Source organism: Haematobia irritans, chromosome 1 (genome assembly GCF_050003625.1).
Source record: "Haematobia irritans isolate KBUSLIRL chromosome 1, ASM5000362v1, whole genome shotgun sequence".
Classification (NCBI taxonomy): domain Eukaryota; kingdom Metazoa; phylum Arthropoda; class Insecta; order Diptera; family Muscidae; genus Haematobia; species Haematobia irritans.
Genome location: NC_134397.1, coordinates 101,353,431 through 101,370,865, shown reverse-complemented (window position 1 = coordinate 101,370,865; position 17,435 = coordinate 101,353,431). Strand labels below are relative to the sequence as shown.

Sequence of the window (17,435 nt, the reverse complement as noted above, 5' to 3'; positions counted from 1 at the left end):
TAGTAAATTTACATATAATGAACATGAATGATGAACGCTTCCACTGGCAAAATGTTTTAAGACGGCAGACAATTGTAAAACGATAGAACTGACGATGACATGCCACCAAAAATTATTTTCCATTTGAACGCCTCCTTCGTCAGCCGAAATTGTCCATGGAGCCTGCAAAAAGGTGACTTTCTAACGGTGCACACCATTTGAAACCCATGTACTTACACCAATAACAATGTGCACTTTTATTCCTTATTTGTCGCCGAATTATTTTATATTCATCTCATCCTCCAATTAGGAAGGAATTCAGAGGAATGTAAAAGATTTATGGGTCCATAAGATATAATGCAATACAATTTACTTTTTACTTTGAAATCTTCAAAAACATGTGTTTTTCTACATTCTATTTTGTTCTGCTTCGTTTGTTGCTGTTGGCAATGCTAGAGAAATTGCATCAAATTTCGATGGACTGCCGTGATCCAAACTATTAATCTTATCGACAATTTTTTCGATACGATTATGAATTCGATATCGAATGCCGTGATTAGCTCCCAGTTCATGGTTTTTACCAATAGATGTCTTGTTTTTCTCATACGTCAGATTGTCGTTCCGTTTTCCGTTTACCTCTTTAAGAAATGCATACCTTATTATCCCGTCGTAGACGTCCAAGTTATTGATTAAATATAATTTAGTTACGTAGAAAAACATGGCTCCCTTAATAGTATTGATCTGGAGTGTTTTAGCGGTTTCATATAATTGTTTACTGTTACACTGGTGGAAAAAGTTTCGTTATATTAATGAAATGTGTCATTAAAATTGAGCCAATGAAACAAATTCATTGATATAACGAAATTTTTCGTTATTATAACGAATTTTCTGTTAGTCAACGAAACGTTTCGTACTATTAACGAACATTTTCATTGTCTTAATGAAAATGTTTCGTTATACCAATGAAAAATTTTCGTTGGCTCAATTTTAATGAAATTTTCTTTGTGTGTACTGTATCAATTAATAGCTATAGCTCCCTCCCTTTAACTATTTTTACAATAATATGAAGGAACGGACCTACTCCAAAAAATTGTCTACTGATTTTCATCATCGACATATTTCCTCAAAATTTGAATTCTATTCTTACTCTACATCAAGTGGATGAACAGAAATGAGATGCGCAATCCTTTCCGTTGGCCTTTTTTGGGTAAATTCTTGTCAAGGTTTCCGCATCTATTACTCTGAACAATGGTTCAGGCAAATGATGGAAACTGTTCCTACTGTAGTGCTTATGGTGTATTTCCAGTAGTGTTCGTTCGTTTATACGATTGTACTATGGAGTCAACAACCGGATTCTGAAGCAAAAATTACAAAAACTTGTGCCAAGTTTCAAGTCGATAGCTTGTTTCGTTCGGAAGTTAGCGTGATTTCAACAGACGGACATCGCCAGATCGACTCAGAATATCACCACGACCCAGAATATACATACTTTATGGAGTGTTAGATCAATTTTTCGATGTGTTACAAACGGAATGGCAAAAAGTACCACAACATCTACATTTATTAAAAGTGTAAAATAAATTGAATTCCATCCATCTAATTTCGTTCGTTTTTCTTCTTTGTCGTTATACACGTGGAAGAAAGAAACATTACAGATTAAGGCAATCTGAAATGAAAAGAAGTAAATAAGCCAATTAGAAAATATTGGACTTGTATTAATAAACGAATAAAATATTCGCATTAAGTCGTATTTAGTTTGTATTATTGCGCTAAAACTATAATGTTATGATCAAAGATGGTCTGTATCGAACTTTTTTAGGTGTGCGACTGTCGCAAATTTGTAAATGTCACTTACGCGTCGTAAATGTAGAAAAAGTAACAAAAGTCGGAAACTTCAAACTACTTCAGTCGCGTTAACTGGGCACCGAATTCGATGATATCTAAGATGATAATATGTTCGAATGAGTTTTAAATCTCAGGAATGTTCATTATTAACGCATTTATAAAAAAGTTAACTAGAAAATAGACTTATATCAATAGAAGACTCTAAGGCAAAATCCTACTCGATGGTGCAGTAAAAGTAACCTTCCACAAATGTTTGCAGAAACGAAGAAAAACCACTATGTATGTTTTGAATAAGTAAACTGCTGTTTAGAGAGAATTTTCTAAATTCACCTTTTGACTTCTCAGAGCCAATTTCCGTACTAATTAAACTTTGCCAAAACTCTACATAGTCATTCATTGATGCATTAATTGATGCTTGGATGAACATCTTGGACAATGCAAACCCAGAATATGACATAACAGCCACAAACGCCCTTGAATACGATGCATCAAAACGCGTATTCAAATGTTTGTGACACGAACCTAATATTACACCACGGCGAGACATTCGAGCTATATATATGACCATGCACACATCGCTGAGAATATATATGTACGAGAGCTAAAAGTATGCGAAGAATACCGGTAGAACAAAATGAGTTAACTCACTTACTACCATAGACGAAGAAAATGTATAGACGTCTTTTGGCAATTCACCATGATTTCATTTATTTGCAGTGCGCAGTCATTCCACTCAACTGCGCAGTCAAGTGACTCAATTTCTTTTTGGAAATCGAGTATTATCGTACAAATTAGTCAATTTGCATTACAAAAAAGGTGTGGATGTATAGAATTGTATATGCTTTTACAATATTTGGTGTTTCGTCAAGAGAACAAAGGAAAGAAAACAAATTAAAAAATCACACATTTGCAGACGAAAAAAAGAGCCATCTACTGTGTGCAGACAAACTACAACGCTGTGCTTTCACATAAGACGTCTATACCTTCCTTGGTATATGCTTCCCAGCAAAAACTCCTATTACCAGGTATGAGTAAAAGTATGCCTGCGCCAAATTGGTAACAACTTCCTCGTACATATATCAGTAGTAATACTTTTACACGGGCATGACATTGGAGGAAAGTACTTCCGTGCAAGCATACCAGCAGTCGAAAAATAAGTACTTCTTCGCAAGCATACCAGCTCTCCAAAAATAAAATCTTTACCATAAAGATACCCAAAAAAGTGCGAACTCACCCCTGTCGTTTTGTAATCCAACACACTATACCACGCTCCACGACATGGATCTTTTCAATGATGTTATTTTCTAGTATAAATTATGTACTATACAACTTTAGAAAACAAAGGTATATTTTATTGACAATTTTTTCTGAAATGTAATTTGGTATTACTTATCACTACTATTACGGTGCCCACTGTAGATCCCAGGTAATACTGCAAGTAGTAACTTTTTGATTACCGGTATTACTGAAAGAATCACTAGTGCTTACCCAGTTTTTTCTGGGTTACTACGTAAGTGAATGTATCAGCACCCTGCCGTCAAATGAGTAGCTGACTACTAAAAACACTAACTTTAAGTTCGCTTTTATAGACCAACTTTAAGCTACCTGCTATGCAATGCAGAAATTACAGTAATAAAAGTATATACAGACAGCACTTCGCTAACGGCAAGCGATGCATTCCGATTGCAGACAGCGTCGTTTTTTGTAAACTCATTAGAAAAACAATACCAGGTCATATCGCTTCGTTGAAAAATTGTTTCTTAAAATAGAGAATTACTAAAAAGTATAAAGTGTTTTAATAACTAAAATATAATTAAAACAAGTAAGTAAAGTAGAATGTCGGGCGGGGCCGACTATATCATACCCTAAACCACCATTACAGAATTAGTAATCATAAGCATTTGTGGGGTAACATATAGGTCTGGGAGATAAACCGCAGTTACATATTTAAGAAAATTAAGGGGTACATGTCTATGGGTGCTTTGTGTCAATCTGACTATAGCTCATAGTCAATGTTGACAGGGAAAACGTTCGGTTTACCCTACAAGGACAAAAAAAGTTCCCTACTTTCCCATACATTCCCAAACAATTTTCCCTACTATATTTTTCGTTAAATTTAAAAAAAATTACAAAACAAAAATGGTTCTAAGTACTTTATTATCTTAAAACATGAATATGTAACGTATATAACTTAGAATATAAATTTGTATTACCACCACGGTTGCCACAGTTGGTAGAATTCTACCCAAATTAGTAACCTTTTTTTGTTAAATCTCTATAAAAATAAAATTTTGGAAAAAGTTTCTATAAACAAATTTTTGTGAGAAATTTTTCTATAGAAATAAAATTTTGACAATAAATTCTATAGAAATAAAATTTTGAGAAAAAATTCCACAGAAATAAAATTTTGAGAAAATATTTTATAGAAATAATATTTTGAAAAAAAATTATATAGAAATACAATTTTGACAAAATGTTCTATAGAAATAAAATGTTGACAAAATTTTCTACAGGAATAAAGTTTACCACACATTATTAAAGATCAAGCCTTGCCGGCTTCTAATTTCCTCCTCTAGAGCCACAAAAAAAAAATTAAAAAAAATTAGAAATTATGTTGAGTGAAAATGTCCTACATTGTGGCCCTACGTCCCTACAAGACGCTAAATATTAGAAAAACCCTACATATAGGGAATTTCTCCTACTTCTAGCAACACTGGCTGTGTTGATATTGCACCTACGGAGTTAGTATTCCACTAATATTGAGCCCATTATTAAAAAATACGATCGGCTAGTACATCAAAATTTGAAATTTGAGTAACATTGGTTAATAAATAAGAGTATTATGGCCAAATTTGGGCAAATAGAGCGATGCATATATATGGAAGCTATATCTAAATCTGAACCAAATTGCATAAGGTTACCTTGGTCAAGATTTGAGTAAGATCAGTTAAGAAATGAGGCTTGTATGGTCAAACATAAGGTTATTAGGGGCGAATTTTTCAAAATCGGGTGATACATATACGGGAGCTATATCTAAATCTGAACCGTTTTCGATGAAATTTTGCACATATAGTTAGTACTATAGAGGACTGAATCTTGCAAACTTTTAGTAAGATCGGTTAATAAATAAGGGTTCTATGGCCAAATTTGGGAAAATCGGGCGGTACATATATATGGGAGCTATATCTAAATCTGAACCGATTTCGATGATTTTTTGCACATATAGTAAGTGCTATAGAAGACTACATTTAGCCAAATTTGGGTCAGATCGGTGGATAAATAAGGGTTTTGTGGCCAAATTTGGGAAAATCGGGCGATACATATATATGGGAGCTATATCTAAATTTGATCCGATTTCTTCCAATAGCGTTCGTCCTTGTGCCCAAAAAACTCCCTGTACCAAATTTCATCAAAATCGGTTAATAATTGCGACCGGAATCCTGTGAACAACAAATACATGGACAGACGGACGGACGGACGGACACCAAGCGCTAGATCGACTCAGGAGGTGATTCTGAGTCGATCGGTATATATTTTATGGGGTCTAAAATCAATATTTCTGGTAGGCACATTTTTTGGCCGATCAAACTTATTATACCCTGACCACTATGTGGTTTAGGGTATAATTATTGTGTGTGGTTGTTTGAATTTTTCTTATAAAAGAACACGAAGGGTGTCAGCAAGAGACATTTGAGAAGGCTTTTAGTAAGCATATACCAAAAGAAAGGATTCTATACTCCAAAAACTATTTGTTATATTTTGAAGTTGAAGTGTCTTATTTAATTTTTACATGAATAAATGATTGTTTTATTTAAATACACATTTTTAAATCTTTTTTTATTGTATTAAGCTGAAAAATAGAAATTTTAGGGACAACTTTCAATCAAATAACTTTTAGTTGATTAAAAACTAACTAACTTTAAATTAACGTTTTGGTAACTAAGTTTAAGCTTATTAAAAGTAATGCAGAGTTGGGCAATTGACTACTTTCTATAGGTGAGTACTATGTTCGGTTTTTTCACCAAAACACTAAAAGTACAAATATATTTATGAAGACGATTATATTTTGATAAAGTCTTGCCAAATATAGGATGGAAAAGATTAAAGGAATAGTTTGCAACTAATTTTATATTTCTAAATTAATTAATTAAAAAAAATAACCGTGAAAACAAGCTGGTTTTCAGCTTGAAAAGTGAACATAGTACTCAGCTTATGACTAAGATAAATTTAATATTTCTAGGTATGGTGAAGATATAAATAGCGAATTATTCTCATTTTGGCTGAAAAGCAAAAAAGATGCAAATGCTAACTTAACTTTCTGGAAAAGTAAAATACCACATAAAACCGACGAAGAATTAAGCAAATTAAGTAAAACATAAATAATTATATTAAAAGGAAGTGGGAAAGCCACAAGAGAACCAAAATAAGGGTCTTATGGCTAGGGATGCCAGACGTGCTCCTTTAAAGAGCACATGTGCTCTTTTTTACAAAATGTGCTCTTAAAACAAGACAGGCCAAAAGAGCACGCAAAAGTGCTCTTTTTTTGCATCACAACAAATATTAATCAAGCACGATTCAATAAATGGTAAAAGTAACTGAAAATACGTAAATGTCGCACTAATAGATTTTCCTAGCCGTTATTTTCTAATTAAATAGTGTTTTACTTTATATATCAGAGTCGTAGAAGATGTTCCTTCTTCACTTTGTACTCTGTTCTAAATGTAAACAAACTTCTTCAATAACGTTTTTCACAAAAACACCAAAAAATGACTTAAAAAGTATTGTAAGAAAATTAGCTTGAGTTGAAAGTGGGTTATTTTATGTTTATGGTATGAACCTTTTTGCTATGTTTAAATGAATTATATTTCAATAAATTGGAAATAAATGTTTTTCTTTTATTTGAAAAAGTGTTCTCTATTCATTTCGCATGTGCTCTTTTTATAAGCTGAATGTGCTCTTTTTTCCTCTTCAAAATCTGGCATCCCTACTTATGGCCAAAATTGAGCGATACATATATATGGGAGTTATATCTAAATCTGAACCGATTTCGATGGTTTTTTGCAGATATAGTTAGGATAATAGGCAAGTATAAATTAAACTCCATATATGAGTATATTCTACAGTATTCCAAGTGGAATTCGACCCTCTATAGTAACGCAAGTGGAATAAGGGGAATAACTCCCTTTTTGTTGGTAACATGTGATTCTCATAAGAAATATCGATATACCATGTTTGGAGATACTATACGCAAAGAAAAAACATGTTTGGACATGGTTGCCGCATCCATTTAATGCTTAAATAGTGCATTAATTGTCGCGAAAACCATGTATTTTGTCTTTAGGCCGGTACTATGTTTGTTGACGCGAAAAAAGTTCCCCTCAATCATTCTATCGCGTTGAAAAATGATAGTGTTGACAATATATTTTGAAGGAAAAAAACTAGAGGTCTGCACAATTATATTTGTATATGCAGAGTACGCGTGTACTTGCTGCATGAGTACATATATTTGAGAGAGTCGCAAAACAATTGGTACACATTTTGATGAACACCAAAAACTACGAGTAACTTCTTGTTGCTACTCTGATGCAGGGATGGAAAATACAATTTTTAAGAAAGTACTAAAAAGGTATTTTTTGAGAGAAAAGGTACTTTTAACTAAATTTCAACAAAAATTGCATTGGAAGATTATTGCTAAGAGCTCCTTTAGACTGAATTTTAAAGGAAATAATAATTTTGTTTGTCAACTCCTCAATTTTAAATATGTTTTTTTTTTAGTTTTGTATCCGCCTACAAAACTACCATAGTATCGTAATCACGGTTGCCGCAGTTGTACTGTACTTCATAAATTTTCTGTAGATAAATAAAAATAATTTCTTGACAAAATTTTCTATAGATATAAAATTTTGACAAAAAATAAAATAAAATTTTCCAAAAGAAAAAATGTTGACATTTTCTAAAGAAATAAAATTTTGACAAAATTTTATATAGATATAAAATTTTCACAAAATTGTTTACAGTTAATAAAATTTTGACAAAATTTTCTAAAGATATAAAATTTTGACAAAATTTTCTATAGAAATGAAATGTTGACAAAATTGTTTACAGATATAAAATTTTGACAAAATTTTCTTTAGAAATAAAATTTTGACAAAAAATAAAACAAAATTTTCCAAAAGAAAAAATTTTGACAACATTTTCTACAGAAATAAAGTATTGAAAAAATTTTCTATAGATATAAAATTTTGACAAAATTGTTTACAGATATAAAATTTTGACAAAATTTTCTAAAGAAATAAAATTTTGACACAATTTTCTATAGAAACAAAATTTTGACAACATTTTCTATAGAAATGAAATTTTGGCAAAATTTTCTATAGAAATAAAATTTTGACAAAATTTTCTATAGAAATAAAATGTTGGCAAATTTTTCTGTAGAAATAAAATGTTGACAAAAAATAAAATAAAAATTTCCAAGAGAAAAAATGTTGGCAAAATTTTCTGTAGAAATAAAATTTTGGCAAAAGTTTCCGAAAAACATAAATTTTTGGCAGTTTTTGGTAAGATTTTCTCCAAATGTTGGTAGATTATTTATGTCTCAAGTTTCGACCGTGACTGTAATGGTTCGTATTATTTTAGTACGCGATCGATAACTTCTCATCTAGAAAGTGTTCGTGTGGACGCGTATTATAGAAACACATGCTTTTTTCGACTAAAACATTATTGAAATTCAATAAAATCGTGTTTTTGACTATGGATTTTACAAATTTTTCTACCAGCATGAACTTGCCTGTTTTACCAAATTTGTAAACGACTATTAGCAAAGAAGTTTGTTAAAGAATTTCTCAAAATATTAAAATATTTTGTCAACACTATTATACCATAAATCTGAAATCGTTTGAAAAATGTCTACACAAAAGGTACTAAATCATTCGCGGGGGTACTACGGTACTGACAAGGGTAAAAAATTTCTTGAAAAACGTACTATAGTACTGCATTTTCCATCCCTGCTCTGATGCCTTCACTACCAACAAACACATATTCCTCTTTCGCTCTTATTGAAGTATACTTAGAGTGATCACGTCGAGTATGTTGCGAGAACAAAACTTCATAGAGTATTCTATGTACCACGTGCAGTTTGAGAAGTACCAAAAAACAGTTACTCTCAATATATATATATATATATATATATATATATATATATATATATATATATATATATATATATATATATATATATATATATATATATATATATATATATATATATATATATATATATATATATATATATATATATATATATATATATATATATATATATATATATATATATATATATATATATATATATATATATATATATATATATATATATATATATATATATATATATATATATATATATATATATATATATATATATATATATATATATATATATATATATATATATATATATATATATATATATATATATATATATATATATATATATATATATATAGTTCAAGTTTAGCCGCTAAAATTGTCATTTTTCACGATTACAGCGAATTACATACATGTCGTGAAGAGTTATTCGATGCCGACCTTTAGAAAAAGCAACCATTTTGGCACTTGTTTGCGTTATTTCTGCGAAATATTATTGACAGTATCGCAAAATGTCACAAAATGATTACATATACACACGCAATTGGTGGCTCGATTGTATTACGTCAATATGAAAAATTAAATCAACACTTTAGAGAAGTCACTAAATCTAAATCTCTTTGCAGAAAACTAAAATCTTTGGATGCTACATTCTTGCAAACATCTTTAAGAAGCTGACCAATTAAAAATGAGTGGCTTATTGACAAGAAAAAGTTTCCAGAAACATTACAAGTGCAACCAATTAAAATTGTTAAAAACAACAAATTGTTGAAATCAACAACTTCTGGATGAAAATGTGCATCACATAGTCAGTTTAATTCATATGCTATTATCAGTTTAAAATGGATATTTTGTGAATTCCTTCTGCTGGAAATCAATTCTAACACGCGGTCCAGTACATTCCTAATTTTAAATTACACGCATGTTAATAAATTTTAATGCTGTTTTATGACACCAAAAGGAAGGAAAACGAATTATCAATGCAAAAGTGTTTACTAATAATGTTTAAGATATTTAAAGTCTTGTTGTTTGTTTTTTTTTTTTGTTTGTTCTTATTTGTTGATATGTTTAATAAGATTATTATTTATCAATTGGTATTGTAGTGTATTATGTAGTGTAGTGTATTATTATATATTTTATTTTGATGAAAATGAATAAATTATACCAAATTCATAGAATTTTGGCATTGACTTTCAATTTGAAGTGGGGATATCATTCACACAAATTTAGGTTGAAAAGTATTTGCAACGATGTTAATTTTTAATTTGACTCGCATCGAAAATTGTTTGACAAATTATTGAGTAGCGATGCATTTCAATTTGAGGATAACACTTGAGATATTATTGCTAATGTGTTGAATTTCACTGTTAATGGTAATGTCTGTTTTTTGTTGAGAACGCGATTTTCTCAACAATTTCTCAACTTGAATATTACCCTAATTGTAGCATACAACGTTCTAGGAATTCCTAATAGTGGCAAGTCTGCTCTGAACCAATATGTAGTGGCACGCATCTGGTATCCGGCCTCTGCTCGTCGGCTATCGGTGGGGTTCAAACTTAACTACCAGGTTCAGTATGTGCCAAAAAAACCACAGAATAACTATTACTTAAAATATGCGTGCGATAAAATAAGATGGATAGGATAGAAAGAATCGGGAAAAAATTAAGAAAACTCGATGCTAAGCAGATGTGTGGATGTTGACATCTGATATTACCCCTCCCAACCTTGACCATGAGCCGTATGCAATGAATTTATACATGGTCCCAAACAACCTTCAACCCATCTCCCAGTTAGGAAATCAAAAAAATATATATTTAGTGCTCCATAATTATTTATTCAACCGAATAATTCATAGAAAACATTTCATCTTAAAATCAAGGCAACTTGCAAAGGAATTCAATTAATATTTCGAAATAATCCAAAAGCATTTAATACGAAACGAAATTAAAAAAAAAAACTGAATTATACCAATACAAAATTTCCTTAACACTAATCATTATATTCCTAATATTCTATTTTATCCCAAAAAAATGCAAATGCAAAGCAAGGAAAAAAAAAATACACTATTGATATGCAGAGATCGGTTATTTCACGAGTAATTACAGAAACAAAATAGCTGGAAAAGAATATATCCAGTTCGGATATCATGGTATATATATAAATATGTATATGTATATGAGTGGTTAAATATATTTGTACCGCGAAAAGTCCAATAATATCCAAAGATAAACCGAAATAATATTTAATAACAAAAAAAAGTAAATTAAACCAAAACAGATTTAAATTAATTTTTAACTTTTACTTTTACTAATTTTTAGGTTTTCCGAAATTTAAAATAATAAAAAAACGAAAAAATCAAGTTTAAGCAAAATATAAAATTATTTTTTTCCAACACGATAGGATTCGATAGCAAAACCCTCTCTCACATTAGGGCTTAGGATCAAGATATTGAATCTCAATTTCCAAGATACGCGTTCTTTTAAATTGTCGAATCATAAAAAAACGATAAAAGCCGAAAATTAAAGAAAATTAATTTTCACTCAACTGAGCCGGGATTCGATAGTGTGGCTTTATACGTCCATACAACAACAACAATACAAGATACACTTTACATATAATCAAAATCAAAACTTTGTCACCATTATCGAGATTTTATATCAATCACTGCTATTTTTACTTTCAAAATCATATAAAACAATTTCTAATAAGATAAAAATGCGTTACTTTGCACAAAAGAAATAAAACCACATCACCCAAACCGGGCTCGAACCTACGACCTCACGATTGCAAGCCGCGAGTCTTACCACTAGGCTAACTAATGACTTATGAGTGGTTGGCCAAATGCACAATTATAATGAGTGGCAAATACTGTTTTTAATTACACTAAAATATATATTCACCACACCATCATAAAAGTCAATAATAAATAATATTTGATTTTATAAAAATAACAAAAATAAGTATTAATTTTATTAATTAACAAAAAACCATAATAAAAAAAATAAAACCAAGATGAAATTAAAAACAAGGAAATTGAAAATAAAAAAAAATTAAATGACCGAAAGCGGGCTCGATCCCTCAACCTTATGGTTGGAAGCCGCGAGTGCTCTCACTGGGCTATCAACTGATTTTTGATTGACTGGCAAAATAACTACGTGAGCGTTGGGTGACTTTTGATCGTGGTTACATGTAAAAGTTATTCACCTACACACCAAACGTCAATATTAGGAGAAAATTCCCCTTCTTGATGACTTTGCAAAATAATGATTTTTGTTGCAAAACTAAAACCAGTGTTTTGATGGTTGGTAATGCCGGGAATAAGTATAGGAAAAGGAAATAAATGACTTACTACTTATTGGTTCCAACGATGAAGGATCCTTCATGGGATATCCGGTAAATCACTAAATTTTTGAATTTGGTTTATATTGGTGTTGGTGTCGTAAATGTTGAAATATAATTGTATTTAATTGTCTTTGTGGTTTTTGGTTGATTTAAATAATCAATTTACGACCGATTTTCACTCACATACATACGAAACCGAAACGATTTAAAAACACGATATCTGCATATTTACAAAACTTTAACTAAAAAAAATTAAAATAACTACTTTTAAACTAAGAACTTTTCCGGATTCAATTCAAATTTACTGTCTTTGTTTTACTTTAAACCGGACAGCAAAAACTATAAAAACTGTAGCGAACACTTTTCTTTTCACACAATCACTCCACAATATTCGTGGTTCGATATGGACCAGCCAATAAATCTATGGTATCCTCAGGAGAAAATAATAAAGATCATATAGGGGTCAATTCGGAAAATGTTGCGGGTTTTTCGCTGAGGGTTGCCCGTACCCATGCAGAGTGCTTCCAAGTCGGATATGCCCAAGGAAAATTCAAAAAATAAGATGCCTAAAACACAAACAAGGTTTCCAAAAATAAGCATCGATGCTTGGATGGGACGAAACCAATACATGTATATTACCTTTTAGCGAAATAAAACAGCTTATGGTTTACCTGCGCTCCTGGTATGGAAAAATGGTAAACCCGGTAAAATCAGGATAATTTTGTCCTGGCCCAAATCACAGGCGGGTGAAATGACTATTGGAGGCCAAAATACAGGAGAAATGCCACCGAATATCCTCTGGGAAAAATCCAAAAACCAAGGAATGTCCACAAATAGAAGAAATTTCGTCCAAATCCAATTTATCTCGTCCTAATTAATAACATACAAGTTTTCAATCCAAAGAACAAAGCACAGTCAATTCTTTTATTTTCATACTTACAAAATGAAAATACAAATTTTTAGTTCAGGATACAAAAAATTTAAATGTTCGCTGCGCTGTCCGATTTCAAATTGAACAATTGACGAGATAAACTGAGAATTTGGGCAAAAGAACTCCTATTTATAGCAAGAGAACGCAATGGAAAGCCAGCGTTAGTAGGCTGGATTTTTCCAAAAACAATGTTGGAAAATTCCTGCTATTTCGAAAATGGCATGAACACCCACAAACCCAAAAAAAAAAAAAGAAAAACATATTCAAGAAACGCGATCAATAAATCAAGCTAGCAATTCTAGCGTTATCAATAGAGGGAATCACTATGAAAATAGTCAAGTCGTCCTTCAAGCTTTCGATAGCCCAGTGGACAACACCTTCGACTATGGTCACACACGCCCAGGTTCGGATCCTGGCAAAAACTCATTTTAGGATACTATTTTTTTATTTTATTTTATTTTACTTTATTTCATTTTATTTTATTTTATTTCATTTCCCCGAAAATATACTTAATTTACATCTATCTCATTCTGTAACACTACCTTCAACCTGCGTCTACCATATCGTAGACTAAGTTTTAAGTACTATTCAAATCCAAGCTTTATTTATGAAATCATAAAACCAATATTATAACCAAATTATTCGAATTACATGAAAGTGTAACAAAATGAATCCAAGTGCTACAAGCGACCCTACAATTCCCCCCCGCTAAAATCAGGTTTGGGGATCCGGAGGAGACACAAAGCTGATCCCGCTTGTAGCAAGAGGGATCAAATGAATCCAAAATTAAAACTATTGCCTTATATCTTTTGCATGATAAATACCAATTGCACGACCGTTCAAGTCTTCTAACTCATAGTAAACGTTGCCAATTTTCTTCCTTATTCTGGCCTTCAGGAAAGGTGGAGCCAATTTTGCATTATACCCCTTTTCAAAGTTGCTTTGTTTGAAATTCCTCCTATATACCTCCTGACCTTCTACGTAATTCACCACTCTGGAACGCAAGTTATACTGCCTCTCGTTTTGCTCCTGCCTTTTCGCCATATTCCTAGACGCATTTTCCCGAACAACATCCAAAGTATCATCCCTATCATAACGAACACCCCGATCTTCCAGCATTTCAAGCCTTCGCAAAAGGGAGTATGTCTTACCATTAGTGATCATATGCTGACCAAAAGCCATATAATATGGTGAGCTACCAATGGATGTGTGAAACGAAGATCGCAGAGAACAACTGATGCTGCTAAGGTATTCATCCCAAGAGCTATGGTCGTGCTTAAGGTAGGATCTAATCGCAGCTAGTACTGAACGATTCACTCTCTCCGAAGCATTAGCTTGGGGCGAATGCACCGCAGTACAAACATGATTGACACCATACGTTCCCATTAACTTCGCAAACTGAGAAGATTTAAATTGTGACCCGTTGTCGGATACAACAGTTTCGGGGGTACCAAAAGTGTGAAACAGTTCTTGCTCCATATATTTAACGACAACATCCGCAGTGAACTTCTTCACAGGCTTCAGAAAACAAAATTTACTGAAATGATCGACAACAATAAAAATTCCAATATTCCCTGCCTTGGAACGTGGGTAAGGACCGAGGAAATCAACGTATAATTTTTGGAAAAATCTGAATGTCTCGCTAGTCTTCCCCATTGGTGGTCGCATAGTAAAATTGGGATGTTTCGTACTCTTGCAAATCTCACACGAGTTAATGTACTCGCGAACATCGTTCACCAGATTAGGCCAAAAATAAAAACGACGAATCCTCTCCAAGGTCTTGTTTATACCGCAGTGGGACGAAAGTGGACTATCATGTGCCTTCCTAAGAAGCTCCAAAACTAATTCTTTGGGCACCCATAGTTTCCAAGCGAAATCATCTCGCAATTGATCTCCGGTGCAGTGTTCTGTCCGTCTGTAAAGAAAGCCATCGACTATCTTTAAATCTGGCGTCTTGTCAATTGTCTTACCAACTCTATCTAGTAAATCCAAATATTGTTGGCTTTTGAAATGTTCGGAATTCAAATCCACGAAAACTCCAGTCCTGTCTACATCGGACAATTCGAATATCTCGAGTTCGGACAAATCCTCACAGTTAGTACGCGAAAGTGCATCAGGAACTATATTTCTCGAACCTTTACGGTGCTCAATTTTAAACTTAAACCCTTGAAGCTTTAATGCCCATCGTGCCAACCTTGAATTGAGATCTGTTTGGGACATGAGCCACTTCAGTGAAGCGTGATCGGTCACTATAGTAAACTCATGTCCTTCCACATAAGCTCTAAATTTTTTTATGCTTAGCACAGCAGCTAAACATTCCTGTTCGGTGACTGTATATTTGCGTTGGGCTTGGTTCAGTTTCTTTGACATAAAGGCAATAGGAACTTCATCACCCTCCGCTGATTTTTGCACCAAAACGCCTCCTATACCAGTACTGCTAGCATCGCAATGAATATAAAATGGTTGCGAAAAATCTGGACTATGCAGCACTGGGGCGGTTGACATTACGGATTTTAATTCTTCAAAAGCTTTTTGAGCTTCTTCATTCCATACAAATTTCCTGTTAGCCTTTTGTAAATCCGTTAAAGGACTAGTAACCGACGCGTAATTCCTGATAAACTTTCGGTACCAACCAGACATACCCAAAAATCGTCTAAGTTGCTTAACAGACCGAGGTGTCGGGAAATCAACAATCGCTGAAACTTTCTCTGGATCTGTCTGAATAACCCCATGTCCAATAAGGTGACCAAGATAACGAACTTCAGGAACACAAAATTTCGACTTTTCAATATTAATTGTCAACCCTGCACTTTTGATCTGTTGCGAGATAATTAGCAAAACCTCTAAATGACGATCGAAAGAATCGGATACTATTAACAAATCGTCCAGATAGACAAACACCTCCGTTCGCAAATTCGCCGGTACCACCTTGTCCATCAGCCGTGACATGGTCTGAGGAGCATTGCATAAGCCAAAAGGCATAACTTTAAACTGATACAAGGGGCGGCCAGGAACGGTAAATGCTGTCTTATCTTTCGACGATTTGTTAAGAGGAATTTGCCAGAAGGCGTCCTTAAGGTCCAAGCTCGTTATGTACTCAGCACGAGGAAGTCGACTCAAAATGCCGTCAATATTGGGCAGAGGATAAGCATCCTTGACGGTAACTGAATTTACTTTCCGGCTGTCCAAACAGAGTCGAACTTTCCCCGGCTTGCGTACTAGAACCATGGGAGAAGACCACGCGCTATCTGACTCCTCTATGATGTCCATTGCTAGCATCCGATCAATCTCGTCATAAATTAGTTTCTCCATAGCAGGCGAAACGGGAAAATGGCGTTGCTTGATCGGCGTAGCATTACCTACATCAATCGTGTGAGAAATAACAGAGGTACGACCAAGTCCTTGCCTCGCAAACGATGGTATCATATCAACCACAGCCTGTAAACGACGTTTATCTAAATCTGACAATGGCTGTTGAATAGAAATCTCAGAAACCTGATTTGGACTTGGTTGCAAAACTAAAGAAGATAGTAAATCGGGCGGCAATAAATTAAACATTTTCCAGAAATCCATACCTAAATATAGATTCTGAGACAAATCCGGTACAATATAAAGGGAAATAGCTTTCGAAACCCCTTTAAATTCAATATCAGTATCCACTTTGCCCAGAACAGTAATACCCTTCCCATCTGCGGTATGAACAAACGTCCTAAATCTCCTAAAAACCCGTTTAGAATCCAAAAATTCTTTAGCAGCATCAGATCCCAAACAGCTTACAGTTGCACCCGTGTCCAATAAACCACTAATAGTCCTACCAAAAAGTACAACAGGACCATACGGCCTAACATCATCGTGTTTATCAGAACCAACAGACAGCAGTTCCCTACGCGTATGTTTAATAACATTCCAGAAATCACGCATACGCTCCGTAGAACGAGATTGCTTTTTAGTGAGTGGTGAACTGTTAAAAATATCAGCCCGTTTAGCCTCATACTCAGCTAAACGTACATGGAAAGGCTTAAAGTAAGTCGGTGGATGTTTCCCAACTTCACCCCTTTTAGGTGAAAATCGATTAAAATTGGTCAAATCAGAAGAAACATAATCGCTATTAACTTGATTATTAGCATCAGTTAAAATAGAATTTGTCGATATAATTGGTTTTAAAATTTTTACTGGGGAAATAGAAATCGGA

General features: G+C 33.0%; 2 long non-coding RNA genes across 2 annotated transcripts; both read right to left on the bottom strand.

The window, feature by feature from the left end:
• Nucleotides 1–1,488: 1,488 nt before the first annotated feature.
• LOC142240658 (uncharacterized) lies at nucleotides 1,489–3,374 on the bottom strand. The gene is made up of 2 exons (XR_012723347.1): nucleotides 3,282–3,374; nucleotides 1,489–1,645 (listed from the first exon to the last, which is right to left on the bottom strand). It is a non-coding gene; the product is annotated as an uncharacterized LOC142240658 (long non-coding RNA).
• An 8,914-nt stretch (nucleotides 3,375–12,288) lies between these two features.
• LOC142240651 (uncharacterized) lies at nucleotides 12,289–13,483 on the bottom strand. The gene is made up of 3 exons (XR_012723345.1): nucleotides 13,253–13,483; nucleotides 12,952–13,182; nucleotides 12,289–12,878 (listed from the first exon to the last, which is right to left on the bottom strand). It is a non-coding gene; the product is annotated as an uncharacterized LOC142240651 (long non-coding RNA).
• Nucleotides 13,484–17,435: the final 3,952 nt, after the last annotated feature.